The sequence below is a fragment of the Ranitomeya imitator genome, chromosome 4 (assembly GCF_032444005.1).
Source record: "Ranitomeya imitator isolate aRanImi1 chromosome 4, aRanImi1.pri, whole genome shotgun sequence".
NCBI lineage: Eukaryota > Metazoa > Chordata > Amphibia > Anura > Dendrobatidae > Ranitomeya > Ranitomeya imitator.
This window is the reverse complement of record NC_091285.1, coordinates 219,008,940-219,034,595: the sequence shown is the minus strand read 5'-3', so window position 1 is coordinate 219,034,595 and position 25,656 is coordinate 219,008,940.

The following is a 25,656-nucleotide window of genomic DNA, read 5'->3' as shown; positions in this document are numbered from 1 at the left end:
AGGTGGTGGCCCGAATCTAACGCATCGGGCAATCTAGAATATGAATGTATTTATTTATGAAGATTTAAGAATAATGCAATGAATACACAGGATTCGGCCGGCCGGGCGCGACCAATCAGTGAAGCGTGGTTCAAATCCCGCGCTAATTCGCGGGCGGACTGCACCTGTCGCTGATTGTTCGTGGCCTGGTGTGACCAATCAGTGATGCCAGGGCCAGCTCCAGTTTTTTGAGGGCCCTGGGCGAAAGAGTCTCAGTGGGCCCCCCTCTTTAACACATACCATGATTCATGATGCACAGATACAGCAGAGAAATATAGCACAGCCACGTAGCATACAGCCCATGTAGTATATACTGTATTTTTCAGACTATAAGACGCAACGGACCATAAGATGCACCCCAAATTTGGGGTGAAAATTGCAGAAAAAAAGATTTTTTATAAGATGGGGGTCCGTCTTATTATCCGAATTTACAGTATCTTACCTGAGGGCTGGCGGTGGCAGAGCAGGGTCACAGGAGGCATGGTGTCGGCAGAGGTGGGGTGATGCGGTACAGCATGCACCTGACCAGGGTTCCTTCCAGCTTAGGTGGGCGACGTCATGGCCTGGTGTCCATGGGGGGGTTGCAGCAGTGGTGTGGCGATGTCAGAGGTGCGGGGATGATGACGTGAGCAGGATCTCTTCCACAGGTGAGGTGACTCAGCGGTCCGGTATCCAATGTGAGCAGCAAAGCTGGGTTAATCACCAGCTTCTCGATGGCGGTGGCCATCTTCCTGAGGCCGCGCTGCACAGATGGAGTGCTCTGCTTCCCGTGGCTTCAGGAAAATGGCCGCAGGAGGCCATGCGTGTGCAGATGGAGATCGCGGCGGCCATTTTCCTGAAGCCGAGATCTAAATCTGTGAACTCAGCTTCAGGAAAATGGGTACCGCGTTCTCCATCTGCGTACGCGCGGCCTCCCGCGGCCATTTTCCTGAAGCCCCGGGAAGCAGAGCACTCCATCTGCGCACGCGCAGCCTCAGGAAGATGGCCGCCACCACCGTAAAGCCGGTGATTAACCCGGCTCTGCTGTTCACATTCAATACTGGGCCACTGCTTTACCTCACCTGTGGAAGGGACACTGCTCACGCCATACCGCTCTTCATCCCCACACCTCTGCCGCCGCACCTATGCCGCCACCACCACACCACTGCCGGTAAGCCTGCATTATGACTATAAGACGCACCCCCCATTTTCCTCACATTTTTGGGGGAAAAAGTGCGTGTTATAGTCCAAAAAATACAGTAACAGCCCACGTAGCATATAACACAGCCCACATAGTATATAGCACAGCCCACATAGCATATAGCACAGCCACGTAACATATAACACAGCCACGTAGTACTGTATATAACACAGCCACCTAATGCTCCTTTGAACATGTATATTCACACCCACCTAATTATACCGGTCTTTATAATAGACGATGCCACAAGGATAACCGGTGGATACCGGATCCACTCGCCTTATTTCAAGAAAATAACATCGCAAATTATAGGTAATCATTTGTTAACCCTTTATGTATACTCTATAATTAAATTGGTATATATATTCACATTCTTATTATAAACAGTACCATCCGGTGGGTATCCTGCTTTTATATATATATATATTTTTTTTTTTTTTTCTCTGGAATAGGACATCCTATAAGGTACATCCCTTTGTTACAGAATTACCATATTTACAATGACCAATTGAATTCTACAACAAAATCAGATTTATACTGTCGGGCAGGCTTCCTTTTCTTGTGTGATCCTCTCATTCTATATGTCTTTTCTTCTTATCATTATTTGATATCTTCATTAGTTTATTTGGCTTTATGTTACATGATATTTAGAACTGAGGTTATATTCAAATACAATGATATTTAATTGTATATGTGTATTTTTAGTACACTGAGGAAGGTCATGGTGTGACCGAAACGTTTCTGGATTGTACTACTACTGAATCTTATTAAAATACAGTTGCATCCAAGAACCTTAAGTAGTTTTTTTTTTATAAACTGTGTACCAAGGGATTGTCTGTCTTGTCTCTCTGCATGAATCTGGGCTGAGTCAAGAATATGTTATGGATACCACCTCTCTCTGAACCTAGTTGTCATGTCAAATTCCTGTACTCTGAAGTCTGATATATTTCAGCAGTTTCTTCAAAGTCAAAGAAATTGGCCTTCGGGTATTCCCTTTTTCATAGGTAAGGGATGATGTCTATCTCATTTAAGTAAATTATTGAAGACCATCGGTTTACAATAAGTCATTATAAGTCTTGGGGTCATATTCGATTCAGAGCTTTCATTCACACCCAACATCCGATCACTGACTCACTCTTGTCATCTGCACTCAAAAACCTTTCTAGAATTCGATCCTTTCTTACTTTCGACTCTGCAAAAACTCTTACTGTTTCTCTTGTTCATTCTCATCTGGACTATTGTAATTATCTACTAATCGATCTCCCTCTTACCAAACTCCCCCTCTCCAATCTGTCTTGAATGCTGCAGCCAGGATCATATTCCTCATCAACCGTTACACCAATACCTCTACCTTGTGCCAGTCATTACACTGGTTATTCATCCACTCCAGAATTCAGTATAAGCCCACAAAGCACTCCATGGTTCATCACCACCCTACATCTCCTCCCTCTTCTCAGTCTACCACCCTACCCATGCCCTCTGTTCTGCTAACGATCTGAGGTTAACATCCTCAATAATCAGAACCTCCCACTCCCGTCTCCAAGACTTTTCATGCGCTGCGCCAATTTTTTGGAATGTACTACCCAGGTTAATTTGATCAATCCCCAATACCCACAGCTTTAAGCATGCACTAAAAATGAATTTCTTCAGACTGGCCTACTGCCTCACCACATTAATCTAACTATCCCTGTGTTGCCCATTCAAAATTTTTAACATAGCCTGGTTCCTTACATCATGCTCTCAACGCCTTTTGCATTTAATAGCCCTCTGTGTCTGTACTTTTACATATTCTGGCTGATAACTGGTTTATTCAGCATTCCATGAACACACGATTTCTTACTTTATGGCTGGTCCGAACAATGAAAGCAATTGTTACCATCCACCTTTCGAAATATAGCACAGCCAAGTAGCGTATAACACAGCCCACGTAGTATATAGCACAGGCACGTAGTATATAACACAGCCCACGTAGTATATAACACAGCCCATGTAGTATATAGCACCGCCCACGTAGTATATAACACAGCCCACGTAGTAAATAACACAGCCCACATAGTATATAGCACAGCCACGTAGTATATAACACTTTCCACGCAGTATATAGCACAGCCACGTAGTAAATAGCACAGCCACATAGTAAATAGCACAGACACATAGTATTTTGCCCAGCCACGCAGTATATTGCCCAGCCACATAGTATATAGCACAGACACATAGTATATAGCACAGACACATAGTATATTGCCCAGCCATGTAATATATTGCACAGCCACATAGTATATTGCACAGCCACGCAATATATTGCACAGCCACGTAGTATATAGCACAGACATGTAGTATATAGCACAGCCACGTAGTATATAACACAGCCACATAGTATATAGCACAGCCACATAGTAAATACATTTTTTTTTAAACGATGTGGGTTCCCCTCTATTTTTGATAACTAGCATGGCAAAACTGACAGCTGTGGGCTGAAACCCTCAGCTGCCAGCTTTATCATGGCTGGTTATCAAGAATAGAGCGGTCCCCATGCCATTTTTTAAAATTATTTAAATATGTTAAAAAAGTGTGGGGTCCCCCCATTTTTTATAACCAGCCAAGCTAAAGCAGACAGCTGGTGATTGATGTTCTCCGGCTGGTAAGGGGCCATGGATACTGAGAATGGGATTTAGCCCCTGCCTCCACAGTATGTTGAAAAAAAGAGCATGGACCACACCTCAAAAAAATCATACATTGATCTAGTGCCGTTAGGTTAAAATCTATATATATAACTGAACTGGGACCCGTAGAAGCGCATTTGCGTGGAACAGCCGTCGTCCGTCCTTCACTCTCCTCAACTCCTCGTTCGCCTGCTGCCTCTCCACCAATATGTCCACAAATGTATGAAGATCAATAAAGGACATCGAACACAGCAAACTTTGGGTGAGTGCCACGTCTGTCTTTTCAAAGCATCGATTGTTCTTCTATTTATTGCTATATGTTGAGCACCACCCATGAAAAGCTTGAAACGCACGTGTTAGAAAAGTCTTAATAAGAATCCTTTTGCATAAGCTGGGCATGCAAATATGAGTGTCCCTGGTGCGGTTAATTTCTGACTTTTTACAGTTTCTATAAAAGAGTTTCTTAGTTTAACTTTCTGATCAGACTGTATAAAGTTCAGTGCAACGTCATGGCTAGCCTCTCAATGAGTCCTAACTTTTATGGCCTTAAAGGAGCGGCTTTGTGCGCTAACCACAGTTGCAGTGACAATGAATCAGCAGGTCGGGCAGCCTTGTGCCTCACAGCACACATGCTGCAAGACTGAGTCCCCATGACTTTAGACCACATCGCCCCACAAGCATAAAAGCACAGAAACAATGGCCACCACACAGCACCAACATCAAAAGAAAGGAGCATGGAAAAACCCTCCTCAAGCTCTCAAATGAAAGCAAAAATAGGCTGGACCCCTTTTGCAGTCTCCTGCTAATTTAATTTCACCTGTGCTAAATGGGAAGAGTGGTGGTCCAAGAAAGGGGACAGAGCATGCAATATGTTAAAAACGAGCATGGAACGCATTTCCATAACGTATCGGTCCGAGACTCCACAATGTTCACCCAGTGTGCCATAAGAGGAATGTAGCATGTCTGACCACAAGCACTTATCCATGTTTCAGTTATTAAGTGGACAAACCCAGTAACCGCATTGGTAAAGGCATGGGTGTAGTTCCCAAAATTGCGCTGGTACAAGGCGGGGACTACATAATGTGAGAAATAGTGGCGGCTGGGCACCGAATACCAGGAGACCAAATTTCTACACCTGTAGCAAGGCAATTTTTGGTATTTTATTTCAATCCAATGAAATTTCACACAAACCAAGTTCAACAGTATGTATGACAATAGGCATTTTTTAACAACTAAATGTCTACAACTGTAGCAGAACAATTTACGTTTTTATTTAAAACCAATGAAATTTCGCACAAACCAAGTTGTAGAGTATATTTGACAATAGTCAATTTTGGAATAACCAAATTTGTACTGCTGTAGCAGGACAATTTACATTTATTTCAAACCAATGAAATTTCAAACAGAACAAGTTCAACAGTATATGTGACAATAATCAATTTTTGGAACAAAAATATTTTGTGAACTGTACCAGGCGAAGCATTTTTTTTTTAAATTTAACCCACCATAATTTTACATAAAACACGTTAAACTCTATGGATGACTAACTGAATCCAAAAAAAAAGTGAACTTTTTTGAGTTTTAGACAGCACCAAATTGTGTAACAATAACCACATTAAACTGCCTGTATGACTAATGGAATCCAGAAAAATGTTCGAAAGTGTAAGTGATGTACACCTACACTCATAAATGATTTGCAGAAAGGGCAAAGCTAGGAAAAATTATAAGGAGGGTAATAAAGTAATCCTCTTATGGTGTCTGCATCTTCTTCTCCTTCCTCAGGAAGAGGGGGAACTGCCTCCACCTGCTTCTGGGAGCCCGACTTCAGATAGTGCCAGAGTCCTCAACATGTAGAGATTGTGGATAGCCCTTGTGTCACCTGCACCATCGCCTGCTCCCGCATATGAGATAGGAAACCTCAAGAACGGTGCATTCTCTTGGAGGTGATAGCCCTGTCCTGAGCTGCCTCGAGGAGACTCTCCAAGGCCCCTTTATTTCTCAAGAAGGGTTTATCCTGCATTCTTCCTTCTCGTATCACACCCACTACATGACATTGTTATTGTCCCTCATTTTTGAGGAAGGTAACCCTGGTTCTAGCCGTCAGTTCTTGAAACCTTTGTGGCATGTGTTCCATCTCTACCGTCTGCTGATTGAACGAGATGTGGTGACAGGTCCCAAACTCTTTTATGGACCCCCATCTCCACTGCTGGTCATATGTAACGACTTTCCCGGGATGCCAACTGTCAGTACCTTGTGGTTAGCAGGCCCGCTAGCATTTTGCCAGCTCTGGTCCTGGCTCACATCCTTCTCTCTTCCAACCAGCCTAGGCCCCTCATTCTGCTTACTATTTGCTGGATCTCGGTTCTCCTGTCTACTGAAACCCTGTGGTAAAGGATGCGGCCGGGGTTTGTGCCTTGGTGGTTCTGCAAAAGTGGCTGGTTCCAGACCACAGGCTACTGCTACTTCCAGGATAACACTAGTTTGGTCTGGCTCTCATATTCCTCCTGTTGCTCCCTCAGAAGTCTCATCTGATTCTGCCATCTTTGTCACCTTGTCACCCGCTAATCACTATACTATATAGATTACTAATTCAACCCAGAAACAATTTTAAACGCTCTTTGGGGTGTTTTATAACACAGAAATTTACCCCAGTGTCATGATTCCAATGGCAGGGAATCACAAAAGGACAAGCACCAACGAGCTCTAGGGTGATGGAACCTGAGCTGACCGCGACCCTAAACCTGAACACACAAATAACAATAGCCGGGGAACGTGCCTACGTTGATCCTAGACGTCTCGCACCAGCCGAAGATCTAACTTCCCCTATTAGAAGAAACACAGACCTCTCTTGCCTCCAGAGAAATCCCCCACAGAAATAGCAGCCCCCCACATATAATGACGGTGAAATGAGAGGAAGCACATACACAGTATGAAAACAGATTCAGCAAAATGAGGCCCGCTAAAACTAGATAGCAGAGGATACAAAAGTAAACTGCGCGGTCAGCAAAAAACCCTTCAAAAAACCATCCTGTAATTACTTGAACTCATGTTCCAACTCATGGAACATGAGGAGCAATTACAGCCCACTAGAGCAACCAGCAGCAAAGAAACAATTATATGCAAGCTGGACAAGACAAAAATAAAGCAAAACGTGGAACAAGAAAATCAAAAACTTAGCTTGTCCTGAAGATTACTGAAGCCAGAAGCTGAGGTAACAAAACACTCTGATAACCTTGATAGCCGGCGGGGAAATGACAAGAAAGCCCGGTTAAATAGGAAACTCCCAAATCCTAATAGAACAGGTGGACACCAGAGACAGCAGAACACAAATCACCCAGTACCATCAGTAACCACCAGAGGGAGCCCAAAAACAGAACTCACAACAGTACCCCCCCCTTGAGGAGGGGTCACCGAACCCTCACGAGAACCACCAGGGCGACCAGGATGAGCCCTATGAAAAGCGCGGACCAAATCATCAGCATGAACATCAGAGGCAACCACCCAAGACTTATCCTCCTGACCATAACCCTTCCACTTGACCAAATATTGGAGTTTCCGTCTGGAAACACGAGAATCCAAGATCTTCTCCACAACATACTCCAATTCTCCCTCCACCAGCACCGGAGCAGGAGGCTCAAGCGAAGGAACAACAGGTACCTCATACCTCCGCAACAACGACCGATGGAACACATTATGAATAGCAAACGATGCCGGGAGATCCAAACGAAACGACACAGGGTTAAGAATTTCCAAGATCCTATAAGGACCGATGAACCGAGGCTTGAACTTAGGAGAAGAGACCTTCATAGGAACAAAACGAGAAGACAACCACACCAAGTCCCCAACACGAAGTCGAGGACCCACGCGGCGACGGCGATTAGCAAACTGCTGAGCCTTCTCCTGGGACAACTTCAAATTGTCCACCACATGACTCCAAATCTGATGCAACCTATCCACCACCATGTCCACTCCAGGACAATCAGAAGGCTCCACCTGACCAGAGGAAAAACGAGGATGAAACCCCGAATTACAAAAGAAAGGAGAAACCAAGGTAGCAGAACTAGCCCGATTATTAAGGGCAAACTCGGCCAGCGGCAAAAAGGTAACCCAGTCATCCTGATCAGCAGAAACAAAACACCTCAAATAAGTTTCCAAGGTCTGATTAGTTCGCTCCGTCCGGCCATTCGTCTGAGGGTGGAATGCAGACGAAAAGGACAAATCAATGCCCATCTTAGCACAGAACGTCCGCCAAAATCTAGACACAAACTGGGATCCCCTGTCAGAAACGATGTTCTCCGGAATCCCATGCAAACGAACCACGTTCTGGAAAAACAGAGGGACCAACTCAGAGGAGGAAGGCAACTTAGGCAAGGGTACAAGATGAACCATTTTAGAAAAGCGGTCACACACAACCCAGATGACGGACATTTTTTGAGAGACAGGGAGATCCGAAATAAAGTCCATGGAAATGTGCGTCCAAGGCCTCTTCGGGATAGGCAAAGGTGACAACAATCCACTGGCTCGAGAACAGCAAGGCTTAGCCCGAGCACAAACCTCACAAGACTGCACAAAAGAACGCACATCCCTCGACAAGGAAGGCCACCAAAAAGACCTGGCCACCAAGTCTCTAGTACCAAATATTCCAGGATGACCTGCCAACGCAGAAGAATGGACCTCGGAGATGACTCTACTGGTCCAACTATCCGGAACAATCAGTCTCTCAGGCGGACAATGATCAGGTTTACCCGCCTGAAACTGCTGCAAAGCACGTCGCAAGTCTGGGAAGACGGCCGACAAAATCACCCCATCCCTAAGGATACCAGTGGGCTCAGAATTTCCAGGGGAGTCAGGCACAAAACTCCTAGAAAGAGCATCCGCCTTCACATTCTTTGAACCTGGCAGGTATGAAACCACTAAATTGAAACGAGAGAAAAACAGTGACCAACGAGCCTGTCTAGGATTCAGACGTCTGGCAGACTCAAGGTAAATCAGATTTTTGTGATCAGTCAAGACCACCACACGATGTCTAGCACCCTCCAGCCAATGACGCCACTCCTCAAATGCCCACTTCATGGCCAAAAGTTCCCGATTACCCACATCATAATTCCGCTCAGCGGGCAAAAATTTTCTAGAAAAGAATGCACATGGCTTCATCACCGAGCAATCGGAGCTTCTCTGTGACAAAACCGCCCCCGCTCCAATCTCGGAAGCATCAACCTCAACTTGGAAAGGAAGCAAAACATCAGGCTGACGCAACACAGGAGCAGAAGAAAACCGGCGTTTAAGTTCCTGAAAGGCCTCCACAGCCGCAGGAGACCAATCAGCAACATCAGCACCCTTCTTAGTCAAATCCGTCAAAGGCTTAACAACACTAGAAAAATTAGTTATAAAACGACGATAGAAATTAGCAAAGCCCAAGAACTTCTGCAAACTCTTAAGAGATGCAGGCTGCGTCCAGTCACAAATAGCCCGAACCTTGACGGGATCCATCTCAATAGTAGAAGGGGAAAAAATATACCCCAAGAAAGAAATCTTCTGGACTCCAAAGAGACACTTTGAGCCCTTTACAAACAAGGAATTAGCCCGCAGGATCTGAAACACCTTCCTGACCTGCTGAACATGAGACTCCCAGTCATCAGAAAAAAACAAAATATCATCCAAATACACAATCATAAATTTATCCAGATATTCACGGAAAATATCGTGCATAAAGGACTGGAAGACTGAAGGAGCATTAGAAAGTCCGAAAGGCATTACCAAATACTCAAAATGGCCCTCAGGCGTATTAAATGCAGTTTTCCACTCATCACCTTGCTTTATTCGTATAAGATTATACGCACCCCGGAGATCAATCTTAGTGAACCATTTAGCCCCCTTAATGCGAGCAAACAAATCAGTCAACAAAGGCAAAGGATACTGATATTTTACGGTAATCTTATTCAAAAGACGATAATCTATACAAGGCCTCAAGGACCCATCTTTCTTGGCCACGAAAAAAAAACCTGCTCCCAAAGGGGACGAAGATGGACGGATATGTCCCTTTTCCAAGGACTCCTTAACATAATCCCGCATAGCAGTATGCTCTGGCACTGACAGATTGAACAAACGACCTTTAGGAAATTTACTACCAGGAATTAAATCTATAGCACAATCGCAATCCCGGTGAGGAGGAAGCGAACTGAGCTTAGGCTCCTCAAAAACATCCAGATAATCCGACAAAAATACAGGAACCTCAGAAGGAGTAGATGAAGCGATAGAAATCGGAGGTGCATCATCATGAACCCCCTGACATCCCCAGTTTAACACAGACATTGTTTTCCAGTCAAGGACTGGATTATGAGTTTGTAACCATGGCAGACCAAGTACTAGAACATCATGTAAATTATACAATACCAGGAAGCGAATCACCTCCTGATGAACGGGAGTCCTATGCATGGTCACTTGTGTCCAGTACTGAGGTTTATTCATAGCCAAAGGTGTAGAGTCAATTCCCTTCAAAGGAATAGGGACTTCCAGAGGCTCAAGACTAAACCCAGATCGCTTGGCAAATGACCAATCCATAAGACTCAGGGCAGCGCCTGAATCTACATAGGCATCGACGGAAATGGATGATAATGAGTAGTGTTGAGCATTCTGATACCGCAAGTATCGGGTATCGGCCGATATTTGCGGTATCGGAATTCCGATACCGAATTCCGATACTTCCCGCGTATCGGATACCGGAATCGGAAGTTCCCAGAATTCAAACAGAACGCAGCAGTCAATGAGGAATGATTGGAAGTGTGGGCACATCCTGTTTAGCATGGTGGGCATGTAAGTACTGGCAAGGCTGTGATTGGCTGCTGAAATGATGTCACTCTGCACTATAAAAAACGCTGCCGCCATTTTGCGCTCACTCTGCTGTGATTTCAGTTAGGGACAGGACGCTGTGTTGTAACTGAGGGCCAGTTGAGCTAGCTAATTGCTTTATTTTCCTTTCCAAGGGCTAATTTAGCAAAACGCTGTGTGTTCTTCACTGTTCACCTTGCTCTTGCCTTGCAGCGCTGTTTTAACAGCGTTCTGCAAGGTCTCTCTGTGTGTGTGTGTGCAAGCGCTGTTTTAACAGCGTTCTGCAAGGTCTCTGTGTGTGTGTGTGTGCAGCTCACTCTGTAGTCTGTGTGCAGCCATATACCCGGTTGTATTCAGCTCAGGGGGGGTTCACACTGCCTCACACAGTTGTCCTTTTTTGCTCATAGTGCAGCCTGCTGCACATTTTTTCTCAAATTTCCTATTAGTGTTTTTCCACCAGTCTCCAGCTAAATTGTGGAAAAACACTACATAGGATAACCTAGAGGGGGGTTTTTGGGCCTTGCAGCGCCGTTTACGGCTGTCTGCACGGTCTCCGTGTGAGCCCAGCTCGCCCTGTAGTCTGTGTGCAGCCATAGCCGGTTGGATTCAGCTCAGGGTTCGTTACTGGCTCATACCTTGAGAAAAATTTTCCTTTCTTTCAAATAGTGCAGCCTGTTTAAAAATTTTAAAAAAAAATCCCTATTAGTGTTTTTCCACCCGTCTCCAGCTAAATAGTGGAAAAACACTACATAGGATAACCTAGAGGGGGGTTTTTGGGCCTTGCAGCGCCGTTTATGGCTGTCTGCACGGTCTCCGTGTGAGCCCAGCTCGCCCTGTAGTCTGTGTGCAGCCATAGCCGGTTGGATTCAGCTCAGGGTGCGTTACTGCCTCATACCTTGAAAAACAATTTCCTTTTTTTCAAATAGTGCAGCCTGTTTAAAATTTAAAAAAAAAAATTCCTATTAGTGTCTTTCCACCCGTCTCCAGCTAAATAGTGGAAAAACACTACATAGGATAACCTAGAGGAGGGTTTTTTGGCCTTGCAGCGCCGTTTACGGCTGTCTGCACGGTCTCTGTGTGAGCGCAGCTCGCCCTGTAGTCTGTGTGCAGCCATAGCCGGTTGGATTCAGCTCAGGGTGCGTTACTGCCTCATACCTTGAAAAACAATTTCCTTTTTTTCAAATAGTGCAGCCTGTTTAAAATTTTAAAAAAAAAATCCCTATTAGTGTTTTTCCACCCGTCTCCAGCTAAATAGTGGAAAAACACTACATAGGATAACCTAGAGGGGGGTTTTTGGGCCTTGCAGCGCCATTTACGGCTGTCTGCACGGTCTCTGTGTGAGCCCAGCTCGCCCTGTAGTCTGTGTGCAGCCATAGCCGGTTGGATTCAGCTCAGGGTGCGTTACTGCCAAATACCTTGAAAAACAATTTCCTTTTTTTCAAATAGTGCAGCCTGTTTAAAATTTAAAAAAAAAAATTCCTATTAGTGTCTTTCCACCCGTCTCCAGCTAAATAGTAGAAAAACACTACATAGGATAACCTAGAGGAGGGTTTTTTGGCCTTGCAGCGCCGTTTACGGCTGTCTGCACGGTCTCCGTGTGATTTAAACTAGCTCTGTAGCCCGATCTGCACAAAAAAAAAAAGTAAAGTTCACCAAACACAACTTAACACTTGTGTAGGCCACATTTGAAAAATAATAAAGTTTAGTCCACACTTTACAACATTAGTGTTTCTTACACCTGTTAGAAGGAGCATTTCAGGAATAAGCACGCTAAGGCCTTAGTACTTTTCTGCTTATCTTTATCTGTCAACCAAGATGAAGAGGGCAGCGAGTAAGGCACGTGGGCGTGGGCGCGGAGCAGGGAGAGGAGCACCGAGAGGACGTGGTGATTCTGTGCCTGCTGCGGGCGCCGGTGACTCGTCGTCACTCAGTTTCAGCAGGGAACAGTCCTTCATGCGCAGCTTTGTCGGAGAGCGCCGTGCACCGCTGCTGCGTGAAGACCAAATTGAAGCCGTTGTCGGGTGGATGGCAGCTAACGCCTCGGCATCGACTTCAGTTAGTGCCACATCCTCTCAGGCACAGAGCACTGGAGAGCAGCCATCTGTCTCTTCACCACCTGCCAAATTGGCCAGGCAGTCAGAGAGCCCAGGACAGGAGCCGTCTCTACTTCTGTTCTCTGAATCTCTTGGCTTGGAAACATGGAAACATTGGAGAAATGGAAGAAGAGGCAGTGTGCAGTGATGCCCAACAGCTTTTTCTCTCTGACTCTGAAGAGGCAGGTGGGCCAGTGCCTCCGGTGACCACAGCGCAGTACGCATCTGATGATGAAACTCAGGTGCCGCTTTCTGATGCGTACTGTGCTGCCGAGACTACCCAGGAGGAGCAGTTGGTGGCAGAGTGTAGTGGAGATGATGAGGTCCTTGACCCATCGTGGCGAGGGGAACAGGAAGGTGGTGGGAGCAGCTCTGAGGAAGAGCTTCCCCTTACGGGCCAAAGAGGGAGAGGGAGGGGGAAGACTGCGGAGCCTGTAGCCTCCACTTTGGCACCCGTTAGGAGCCTGTCTCTTTCCAAAGCCAAAAAGGGCGCTCCCAAGACTTGCAGTGCCTGGTCCTTTTTTGACACAGTTGCAGATGACATTTGTTTTCTCAAATGCAAGCTGTGTCATCAGAAAGTAAAAAGAGGTAAAAGTGTCAGCAACCTCAATACCACAAATATGTGGAAACCAGGCACGCGGTGGAGTTACAGAAACACAGTGAAGACGTAGGCCAACCAACAGTGGCAGCTACCACCTCTTCATCTCGTGTTGCCTCTTCCTCCACTGTTGTCCAGAGACCTAGTGTAATTCCACCCACAGCACCACCTTCCCAGTCATCCTCACACTCCCAGTCTACTCTACAGCCATCGGTAGTACAGGCATGGGAGAAAAGGCGGGCATTCTCGGCCAACCACCCCCGAGCACAGGCTCTGAATGCAGGCATTGCCAAACTGTTGTCCCTGGAAATGCTCTCGTTCAGGCTGGTGGAGACTGACAGCTTCCGTGACTTGATGGCATTGGCAGTCCCACAGTACAAGGTGCCCAGCCGCTTTTACTTCAGCAGGCAGGCTGTCCCTGCCCTGCACAGGCATGTTGAGGCAAACATAAAACATGCGCTACTGAACGCCGTCAGTAGCAAGGTCCACCTCACCACCGATGCGTGGACCAGTCAGCATGGACAGGGGCGATATGTTTCCCTCACTGCCCATTGGGTTAATGTTGTTGAGCCAGGTACAGATCGTGCGAGTGGCGCAGGACGTGTCCTGCCCACTCCAAGGATTGCAGGAATCCAGTCTGTACGCATCGACTCCTCCTCTTACACCAGTTCCTCAGATTCCTCTCTGCAGGATCCGTCACAGTCCACCTCCACATGGACCCGTGAACGTTTACCTATGACCGACATGAGCACAGCCGTGGCCAAACGTCAGCAGGCCATCTTGAAACTAGTTTCATTGGGGCATCGAAGCCACACAGCGCAGGAGCTCTGGAATGCCATCAAGCAGGAGAGCGATGTGTGGTTACTGCCAGCGAATCTCCAGCCAGGCATGGTAGTGTGTGACAATGGCCGAAATCTGGTGGCAGCTTTGGCCCTTGGCAACCTCACTCACATCCCATGTCTGGCACATGTGCTCAATTTGGTTGTGCAGAGTTTTCTGAGGGACTATCTGGATCTTGATGCCCTGCTGCACAAGGTCCGCCTAGAGTGTGCTCACTTGCGGCGTTCCAGCTTGGCCAGATCCCGCATTGCTGCTCTGCAGCGCCGATTCCGCCTTCCGGAACACCGTATCATATGTGACCTACCTACCCGGTGGAATTCCACGTTACATATGTTGGAGCGGTTGTGTGAGCAGCAGCAAGCAGTTATGGAGTACCAGCTGCATCAGGCGCAAAGAAGTCGCAGTCAGCGCCGATCAGACTTCACAACCACAGAGTGGGCCACTATGAAGGACGTCTGCCAGGTTTTGCGTCCTTTTGATTATTCCACGCGGATGGCAAGTGCGGATGATGCACTAGTCAGCATGACTGTCCCCCTTATCTGCCTGCTTCAGCAAACTTTGCAAGGGTTAAGGGATGATGTTGTGGAAGAGGTGGAGGATGAGGAGTCACCTTTTCCATCAGCTTCTGGAGAGTCAGCGCCACGTGGTTCCTCACAAAGGGGTACGCAGGGGCCAATTTGTGAGGAGGATGAGGAGGAGTCAATGGAGGAGGAAGAGCTCCGTCCAGAGGAGGGAGCGACACAATTGTCCAGTGGTCAGTGTGTACAGCGAGGGTGGGGTGATGACGAGCGGGCAGAGATCATGTCTCAAGCAGGGGACAGCGTTTCTGGGCCAGTTGGCACTCTGCAGCACATGGTGGATTTCATGCTGCAGTGCCTGAGAAACGACCGCCGCATCGACCACATTCTCAACATGCCTGATTATTGGGTGTTCACCCTCCTCGATCCTCGCTACCGGGACAACGTCCAAAACCTCATCCCTGCGTTGACCCGGGAGCGTAAATTGCGGGAGTACCACGACACACTGGTGAATTCCATCATCTTCTCCTGTCCAACTGAGAGGAGTGCTGCTAGTGCTTTACAAAGCAGCTCAGTGTGTCGAGGCAGTGGGGGAGGCTCTGCCCAAAGAGGGAGCAGAAGCAGTGCCTCTGCCCAAGGCAAGCCCAGTATGGCACAACTCTGGCACACTTTTGTGTGCCCGCCCCAAATGTCTACACCATCACCGGCGGCTCCAGTCAGCAGGAGGCAACGGTTCCGTCAGATGGTGACAGACTAGGCGTTTGTTACTGAAAGAGCCACCATGTGCAGCACTAATACTGCACAAGGGAAAGGTCGCTCTTGAAATTATGCTCCTTGCAAACGCTGAACTACACACTCATGTAATGTGTCCCCTCACACCGTCCAACCGTCCCGGAGGTGGGACTTTCCTTTGTAATGTGACGCAGCACAGCCGTCATTGCTACCCCCTTGGCACCGTGCGCTGCCTCCTTAGCGTTGTTTGATTCCGTCATGGACCCTGCGCTGTTATGTTATCCCTTGGCCATGCACAGTTTGCGCTGCCCGTCCTCTGACATCATTTGTTGTCGTCCTGGCTGCGCCTGTGCGTCCACGCTGCCCGAAATCACACCTCGCAGTGTCGTCTAATGTGATCCCACAGTGGGCCTGGTATCCATGGCCATGCGCAGTGCATATACTAGCCTCTCACTCCCCTTCTTCACGCTTCTTCAGACTAGGCGGCGTCAGCTGATCCCTAATAGCATGCCACGGCCGTGACGCCGCACAGTCTGAAGAAGCAGGAAGGAGGTGAGTGAGAGGCGATGATATGCACTGCGCATGCCCATGGATCCCTGGCCCGCAGTGGGACTACATTAGATGACACTGCAAGGTTGGATCTAGGGCAGCTTGGACGCACAGGCACTGCCAGCCTGACACCTACATGATGTCAGAAGACGGGCACCGCTAACTGTGCATGGCCAAGGGATAACATTACAGCGCGGGCTCCGTGACAGAACCAAACAACGTTGAGGAGGTGGCGCCCAGCACCAAGGGGGTTGGAATGACGGCTGTGCTGTGTCACATTACAAAGGAAAGTCCCACTTCCGGGATGGTTTGACGGTGTGAGGGGACACATTATATGAGTGTGTACTTCAGCGTTTGCAAGGAGCATAATTTTCGGAGCCACCATTTTCCATGTGCAGTATTACTGCTGTACAAGATGGCTCTTTCAGCAACAAATGCCTGGGGGGGGGGTTAAAGGTTCCCTTTCAACTTGCTCCACTGCAGGCTTCGGCCTACACTCTGCTCCTCTTTGATTCCCTGGGTTTCAACACTGTCAGTTGCCACCTGGAAGTGTTGTCTACACAGAAAAAACACTAGGTGATGTGTCAGTGGGGTTCAGCACCGCCAGCTGTTCCCCTGCTGTGTAGTCGGCAACGTGTCCAGCACAAGGAACGCTGGCACAACAGAACAAAAGCTGCCACCAGTGCAGGCTTCGGCCTACACTCTGCTCCTCTCCTCCTCCTGCTGACCCTGGGCTCAAACACCTCCAGTTTCTGCCCGGAAGTGCTAGCTGCACAGAGAAAAACACCAGCCAATGTGTCAGTGGGGTTCAGCACCGCCAGCTGTTCCCCTGCTGTGTAGCCGGCAACGTGACCTGCAAACGCCACGCAGGCACATGAACTGAAATTAAAGGGAACCTGGCCCCACCCCCCCAGGTGTTTCTATGTATAACAGCCACCTTGTACAGCAGTACTGCTGCATTTGTACAAGGTGGCTGACTTTTTCTCCTTGCCCACGTGGAACTCAACACGTACAAAATGTGTCTCATTAGAGACCATTCCACTGTCCCTGAGGTGTGACTTTCCTTTCTAATGACACGCAGCACCCCCATTGTTAGCGCTGCCCGTCTTCTGACATCATTGGTTGGCTGGCTGTGCCTGTGCGTCCGCCCTGCCCGACACAACGCCCCTCGTTGTCTCATATATTTTGACTGCGAGGGTGTGATTGATGGGCACGAGCAGTGCATATCTTCGCCTGTCTTAACTCATCTCCTTCCGCCTTCTTCAGACTGTGCAGCCTCATGGCCGCGGCATGCGAGAAGGGATCAGCAGAGGCCACCCAGTCTGAAGCAGGTGTAAGGACGTGTGTGAGCGGCCAAAATATTTACTGCTCAAGGCCACGAATCCCAGCACCGCAGTGTGACTTTATGAAAAGGCACTGTGGGTCTGGGATTTATGGCCATCGTTAACCGCACCGGCCAACATGAAATGAGGTCATAAGACGGGCAGCTCTAACAGGGCATTGCCAAGGGATAACACAAGAGCGCAGACTCCTGTACAGCAAATAACAATGCTCAGGAAGCTGCGCCAAGCACGAAGGCGTTATTTGGGACACCTGTGCTGCGTCTCCTTAAAAAGCCAAGTCACGCATCCACTACAGTTTGACTGTAGAATGGGCTAAATTGTGTACGTCTTTCATTCAGCGTGTGCAAGTAGACAAATTAATAGAGCAACCTTTCACTTGTGCAGCATTAATACTGCACAAGGTGTGTCTCTTGTAGTTTGTAACACCTGAGGGGGGGTTAAAGGTTTCCTTTGAAATTGGTTCAACTAGGCTTCGGCCTACACTCTGCTCCTCTCCTCCTCCTCCTGCTTCACCACGGGCTCTAACATCGCAAGTTATTGCCCGCAAGTGCTAGCTGCACAGAGAAAAACACCCGCCATTGTGTTAGTGGGGTTCAGCAACGCCAGCTGTTCCCACACTGTGTAGCCGGCAAAGTGTCCTGCAAACGCAACGCTGACACAAAGCTGCCTCCAGTGCAGGCTTCGGCCTACACTCTGCTTCCCCTGCTTACCCTTTGCTCCAGCACCGCTAGTTGGGGCTCTAGGAAGACAATCTTTAATAGGCAACGCATCTGGGTTCCAGCACCGCCAGCTGGTTCTCGGCAGTGTTTTTGTCACAGGTACTCCCTCGTGCCAAACCTGGTTTCAGCACCGTCAGCTGTTTCCGGGTTGTGTCAAACTCGCTGAGACGCCTATGCTTGCCCCGTCGTGGTGCGGTCGGGTTAGCCAACTCCAGGGTGCCTCCAGTTTAGGAGCTTCCTATGTGGGCTGCGTGAACTGGTAGTCAAGGCTGATTCTGTAGTGCCAGTAGGCCCAGCTCCCCCTGTAGGACTGTTGGGGTTCGGTAACTGCGGCTGCCTCGCGGCCTAGCTGTTCTCTCCTCTCCTGTGGACCTTCGGGTCCACCACCTGGTTCCAGCACCGTCAGCTGGTTCCAGGCCGAGCCTTTTGCTTAGGTGCCTCCTCCTGGGTATCCGAGTTCCGCCAACGCCAGGCGGTCCTTGGTAGTGCTTTTAAGCGCGGGCACCTACAGCTTAGTAACCGGGTTCCAGCACCGCCAGCTGGTCCTCGGTGCCATTGGCTCTTGCACACTGGGGCAACGCATCTGGGTTCCAGCACCGCCAGCTGGTTCTCGGCAGTGTTCTTGTCACAGGTACTCCCTCGTGCCAAGCCTGGTTTCAGCACCGTCAGCTGTTTCCGGGTTGTGTCAAGCTCACTGAGACGCCTATGCTTGCCCCGTCGTGTTGCGGTCGGGTTAGCCAACTCCAGGGTGCCTCCAGTTTTAGAGCTTCCTATGTGGGCTGCGTGAACTGGTAGTCAAGGCTGGTTCTGTAGTGCCAGTAGGCCCAGCTCCCCCTGTAGGACTGTTGGGGTTCGGTAACTGCGGCTGCCTCGCGGCCTAGCTGTTCTCTCCTCTCCTGTGGACCTTCGGGTCCACCACCTGGTTCCAGCACCGTCAGCTGGTTCCAGGCCGAGCCTTTGGCTTAGGTGCCTCCTCCTGGGTATCCGAGTTCTGCCAACGTCAGGCGGTCCTTGGTAGTGCTTTTAAGCGCGGGCACCTACAGCTTAGTAACCGGGTTCCAGCACCGCCAGCTGGTCCTCGGTCGTGCCCTTGGCTCTTGCACACTGGGGCAACGCATCTGGGTTCCAGCACCGCCAGCTGGTTCTCGGCAGTATTCTTGTCACAGGTACTCCCTCGTGCCAAGCCTGGTTTCAGCACCGTCAGCTGTTTCCGGGTTGTGTCAAGCTCACTGAGACGCCTATGCTTGCCCCGTCGTGTTGCGGTCGGGTTAGCCAACTCCAGGGTGCCTCCAGTTTAGGAGCTTCCTATGTGGGCTGCGTGAACTGGTAGTCAAGGCTGGTTCTGTAGTGCCAGTAGGCCCAGCTCCCCCTGTAGGACTGTTGGGGTTCGGTAACTGCGGCTGCCTCGCGGCCTAGCTGTTCTCTCCTCTCCTGTGGGCCTTGGGGTCCACCACCTGGTTCCAGCACCGTCAGCTGGTTCCGGGCCGAGCCTTTGGCTTAGGTGCCTCCTCCTGGGTATCCGAGTTCCGCCAACGTCAGGTGGTCCTTGGTAGTGCTTTTAAGCGCGGGCACCTACAGCTTAGTAACCGGGTTCCAGCACCGCCAGCTGGTCCTCGGTCGTGCCATTGGCTCTTGCACACTGGGGCAACGCATCTGGGTTCCAGCACCGCCAGCTGGTTCTCGGCAGTGTTCTTGTCACAGGTACTCCCTCGTGCCAAGCCAGGTTTCAGCACCGTCAGCTGTTTCCGGGTTGTGTCAAGCTCACGGAGACGCCTATGCTTGCCCCGTCATGTTGCGGTCGGGTTAGCCAACTCCAGGGTGCCTCCAGTTTTGGAGCTTCCTATGTGGGCTGCGTGAACTGGTAGTCAAGGCTGGTTCTGTAGTGCCAGTAGGCCCAGCTCCCCCTGTAGGACTGTTGGTGTTCGGTAACTGTGGCTGCCTCGCGGCCTAGCTGTTCTCTCCTCTCCTGTGGACCTTCGGGTCCACACCTGGTTCCAGCACCGTCAGCTGGTTCCAGGCCGAGCCTTTGGCTTAGGTGCCTCCTCCTGGGTATCCGAGTTCCGCCAACGTCAGGCGGTCCTTGGTAGTGCTTTTAAGCGCTGGCACCTACAGCTTAGTAACCGGGTTCCAGCACCGCCAGCTGGTCCTCGGTCGTGCCATTGGCTCTTGCACACTGGGGCAACGCATCTGGGTTCCAGCACCGCCAGCTGGTTCTCGGCAGTGTTCTTGTCACAGGTACTCCCTCGTGCCAAGCCAGGTTTCAGCACCGTCAGCTGTTTCCGGGTTGTGTCAAGCTCACTGAGACGCCTATGCTTGCCCCGTCGTGTTGCGGTCGGGTTAGCCAACTCCAGGGTGCCTCCAGTTTTGGAGCTTCCTATGTGGGCTGCGTGAACTGGTAGTCAAGGCTGGTTCTGTAGTGCCAGTAGGCCCAGCTCCCCCTGTAGGACTGTTGGGGTTCGGTAACTGCGGCTGCCTCGCGGCCTAGCTGTTCTCTCCTCTCCTGTGGACCTTCGGGTCCACCACCTGGTTCCAGCACCGTCAGCTGGTTCCAGGCCGAGCCTTTGGCTTAGGTGCCTCCTCCTGGGTATGCGAGTTCCGCCAACGTCAGGCGGTCCTTGGTAGTGCTTTTAAGCGCGGGCACCTACAGCTTAGTAACCGGGTTCCAGCACCGCCAGCTGGTCCTCGGTTCGTGCCATTGGCTCTTGCACACTGGGGCAACGCATCTGGGTTCCAGCAACGCCAGCTGGTTCTCGGCAGTGTTTTTGACACAGGTACTCCCTCGTGCCAAGCCTGGTTTCAGCACCGTCAGCTGTTTCCGGGTTGTGTCAAGCTCACTGAGACGCCTATGCTTGCCCCGTCGTGGTGCTGTCGGGTTAGCCAACTCCAGGGTGCCTCCAGTTTAGGAGCTTCCTATGTGGGCTGCGTGAACTGGTAGTCAAGGCTGGTTCTGTAGTGCCAGTAGGCCCAGCTCCCCCTGTAGGACTGTTGGGGTTCGGTAACTGCGGCTGCCTCGCGGCCTAGCTGTTCTCTCCTCTCCTGTGGACCTTCGGGTCCACACCTGGTTCCAGCACCGTCAGCTGGTTCCAGGCCGAGCCTTTGGCTTAGGTGCCTCCTCCTGGGTATCCGAGTTCCGCCAACGTCAGGCAGTCCTTGGTAGTGCTTTTAAGCGCGGGCACCTACAGCTTAGTAACCGGGTTCCAGCACCGCCAGCTGGTCCTCGGTCGTGCCATTGGCTCTTGCACACTGGGGCAACGCATCTGGGTTCCAGCAACGCCAGCTGGTTCTCGGCAGTGTTTTTGACACAGGTACTCCCTCGTGCCAAGCCTGGTTTCAGCACCGTCAGCTGTTTCCGGGTTGTGTCAAGCTCACTGAGACGCCTATGCTTGCCCCGTCGTGGTGCTGTCGGGTTAGCCAACTCCAGGGTGCCTCCAGTTTAGGAGCTTCCTATGTGGGCTGCGTGAACTGGTAGTCAAGGCTGGTTCTGTAGTGCCAGTAGGCCCAGCTCCCCCTGTAGGACTGTTGGGGTTCGGTAACTGCGGCTGCCTCACAGCCTAGCTGTTCTCTCCTCTCCTGTGGACCTTCGGGTCCACCACCTGGTTCCAGCACCGTCAGCTGGTTCCAGGCCGAGCCTTTGGCTTAGGTGCCTCCTCCTGGGTATCCGAGTTCCGCCAACGCCAGGCGGTCCTTGGTAGTGCTTTTAAGCGCGGGCACCTACAGCTTAGTAACCGGGTTCCAGCACCGCCAGCTGGTCCTCGGTGCCATTGGCTCTTGCACACTGGGGCAACGCATCTGGGTTCCAGCACCGCCAGCTGGTTCTCGGCAGTGTTCTTGTCACAGGTACTCCCTCGTGCCAAGCCTGATTTCAGCACCGTCAGCTGTTTCCGGGTTGTGTCAAGCTCACTGAGACGCCTATGCTTGCCCCGTCGTGGTGCTGTCGGGTTAGCCAACTCCAGGATGCCTCCAGTTTAGGAGCTTCCTATGTGGGCTGCGTGAACTGGTAGTCAAGGCTGGTTCTGTAGTGCCAGTAGGCCCAGCTCCCCCTGTAGGACTGTTGGGGTTCGGTAACTGCGGCTGCCTCGCGGCCTAGCTGTTCTCTCCTCTCCTGTGGACCTTCGGGTCCACCACCTGGTTCCAGCACCGTCAGCTGGTTCCAGGCCGAGCCTTTGGCTTAGGTGCCTCCTCCTGGGTATCCGAGTTCCACCAACGCCAGGCGGTCCTTGGTAGTGCTTTTAAGCGCGGGCACCTACAGCTTAGTAACCGGGTTCCAGCACCACCAGCTGGTCCTCGGTGCCATTGGCTCTTGCACACTGGGGCAACGCATCTGGGTTCCAGCACCGCCAGCTGGTTCTCGGCAGTGTTCTTGTCACAGGTGCTCCCTCGTGCCAAGCCTGGTTTCAGCACCGTCAGCTGTTTCCGGGTTGTGTCAAGCTCACTGAGACGCCTATGCTTGCCCCGTCGTGTTGCGGTCGGGTTAGCCAACTCCAGGGTGCCTCCAGTCTTGGAGCTTCCTATGTGGGCTGCGTGAACTGGTAGTCAAGGCTAGTTCTGTAGTGCCAGTAGGCCCAGCTCCCCCTGTAGGACTGTTGGGGTTCGGTAACTGCGGCTGCCTCGCGGCCTAGCTGTTCTCTCCTCTCCTGTGGACCTTCGGGTCCACCACCTGGTTCCAGCACCGTCAGCTGGTTCCAGGCCGAGCCTTTGGCTTAGGTGCCTCCTCCTGGGTATCCGAGTTCCGCCAACGTCAGGCGGTCCTTGGTAGTGCTTTTAAGCGCGGGCACCTACAGCTTAGTAACCGGGTTCCAGCACCGCCAGCTGGTCCTCGGTCGTGCCATTGGCTCTTGCACACTGGGGCAACGCATCTGGGTTCCAGCAACGCCAGCTGGTTCTCGGCAGTGTTTTTGACACAGGTACTCCCTCGTGCCAAGCCTGGTTTCAGCACCGTCAGCTGTTTCCGGGTTGTGTCAAGCTCACTGAGACGCCTATGCTTGCCCCGTCGTGGTGCTGTCGGGTTAGCCAACTCCAGGGTGCCTCCAGTTTAGGAGCTTCCTATGTGGGCTGTGTGAACTGGTAGTCAAGGCTGGTTCTGTAGTGACAGTAGGCCCAGCTCCCCCTGTAGGACTGTTGGGGTTCGGTAACTGCGGCTGCCTCGCGGCCTAGCTGTTCTCTCCTCTCCTGTGGGCCTTCAGGTCCACCACCTGGTTCCAGCACCGTCAGCTGGTTCTCGGCAGTGTCTTTTGCTCTTGTACCTTCTGCTCCCCATCCTGGTTCCAGTAACGTCAGCTGGTTCCGGGCAGAGCCTTTGGCTTAGGTGCCTCCTTCTGGGTATCCAAGTTCCACCAACGTCAGGTGGTCCTTGGTAGTGCTTTCGGGCACGGGTACCTCCTGCTTAGTAACCGGGTTCCAGTAACGTCAGCTGGTCCTCGGTAGTTCCATTGGCTCTTGGACCTTCGGCTACCCATCCGGGTTCCAGTACCGTCAGCTGGTTCTCGGCAGTGTCTTTTGCTCTTGTACCTTCTGCTCCCCATCCTGGTTCCAGTACCGTCAGCTGGTTCCGGGCAGAGCCTTTGGCTTAGGTGCCTCCTTCTGGGTATCCGAGTTCCGCCAACGTCATGCGGTCCTTGGTAGTGCTTTTTAGCACGGGTACCTCCTGCTTAGTAACCGGGTTCCAGTAACGTCAGCTGGTCCTCGGTAGTTCCATAGGCTCTTGAACCTTCGGGTAGCCATCCGAGTTCCAGTTCCATCAGCTGGTTCTTGGCATTTTCTCAGCCTTCTTGTACCTTCTGCTACATTTCCAAGTTGAAGACCCTAAAGTCGACGACCCGGAAGACCACCCCGATGACGACGACGACGACCCGGAAGACCACCCCGATGACGACGACGACGACGGCGGAGACGACGACGGCTGAGACGACGACGGCGGAGATGACGACACTGGAGACGACGACCCTGGAGACGACGACATGGAAGACCGAGAAGCAGAAGAACAAGAGGCTGCATAACAAAGAGCAGAAGAACATTAAGCATAAGACTTAATATCAGAGCAAAAGATATTATCTAAATTATATGCAGAAGAAGACTAAGCAGTGTATGGGGGTGAGTCCGTTCCTCCTCGTGGTGCCCCTGGATAAAGCCTGATGCTGCAGGCCAAACTGAACGCGGACAAATGTAACTTTTGTGACTGGCAGAACGGAAGGTGTAATCTTCCAACTTTTATAGATAACAACTACGGGAATGCCTGTCACAAATGAGAATATGATGAAGAAGTAGAATAGGAAGAATAATAACAGTGGAATAAAAAGAATATGTAGAATAGGAAGAATAATAATAGTTGAATAAAATGAATATGAAGAATGTAATAAAAAAAAAAAAAGGTAAAGGATGAAGAAGAAGATGAATAAGGTGAAGAAGAAGTTGATGTCAAAGATGCTGATGATGATGAAGATGAAAGTGTGGGAAAAGAAAAAAAAAAAGAAAAAAAAGAAGGGGAAGGGCGTGGAATAGTGAAACATCAATATCTGACAAAATAAAAAAAAAATGTACATAGTCAATATCTTTGTCACTCCGAACGTCTTAAAAAAAACAAAAAACATGCTATTCTATTTGATTGGGATAAACCTCTATGACTTTATTGTCTCCGCCACCTACCCAAATACATCCGGCATTATTCTTAGTTGTTTTCCTTCATGTAGAATGAACCTACAAGGCAAGAAAGGGTTTATTTTAATTCCGATATTTTGGTCCCATTGACTTGCATTGGGATCGGGTATCGGTATCGGCGATATCTGATATTTTTTGAATATCGGCCGATCCTATCCGATACCGATACTTTCCGATATCGGAAGGTATCGCTCAACACTAATAATGAGCAAATCAGAGTCACAGACAGAATGAACTTAGACTGTAACGTACTAATGGCAACAGACTTATCAACCTTTTTTGTGCGTTTAGAGCATGCTGATATAACATGAGCTGAATCACCACAATAAAAGCACAACCCATTTTTCCGCCTATAGTTTTGCCGTTCACTTCTAGACTGAACTCTATCACATTGCATTGTCTCAAGTGCCTGTTCAGAAGACACCGCCAAATGGTGCACAGGTTTGCGCTCCTGTAAACACCGATCAATCTGAATAGCCATAGTCATAGACTCATTCAGACCCGTAGGCGCAGGGAACCCCACCATAACATCTTTAATGGCCTCAGAAAGGCCATCTCTGAACTTTGCAGCCAGGGCGCACTCATTCCACTGAGTAAGCACTGACCATTTCCGAAATTTTTGACAATATATTTCTGCTTCATCTTGTCCCTGAGAGAGAGCTAATAAAGATTTTTCAGCCTGAATCTCTTGGTTAGGTTCCTCATAGAGCAAACCCAATGCCAGAAAAAACGCATCCACATTAAGCAACGCAGGATCCCCTGGTGCCAATGCAAATGCCCAATTTTGAGGGTCACCCCGCAGGAAAGATATAATAATCTTAACCTGCTGAGCAGGGTCTCCAGAAGAGCGAGATTTCAAAGAAAGGAACAGCTTGCAATTGTTCCTAAAATTCAGAAAAC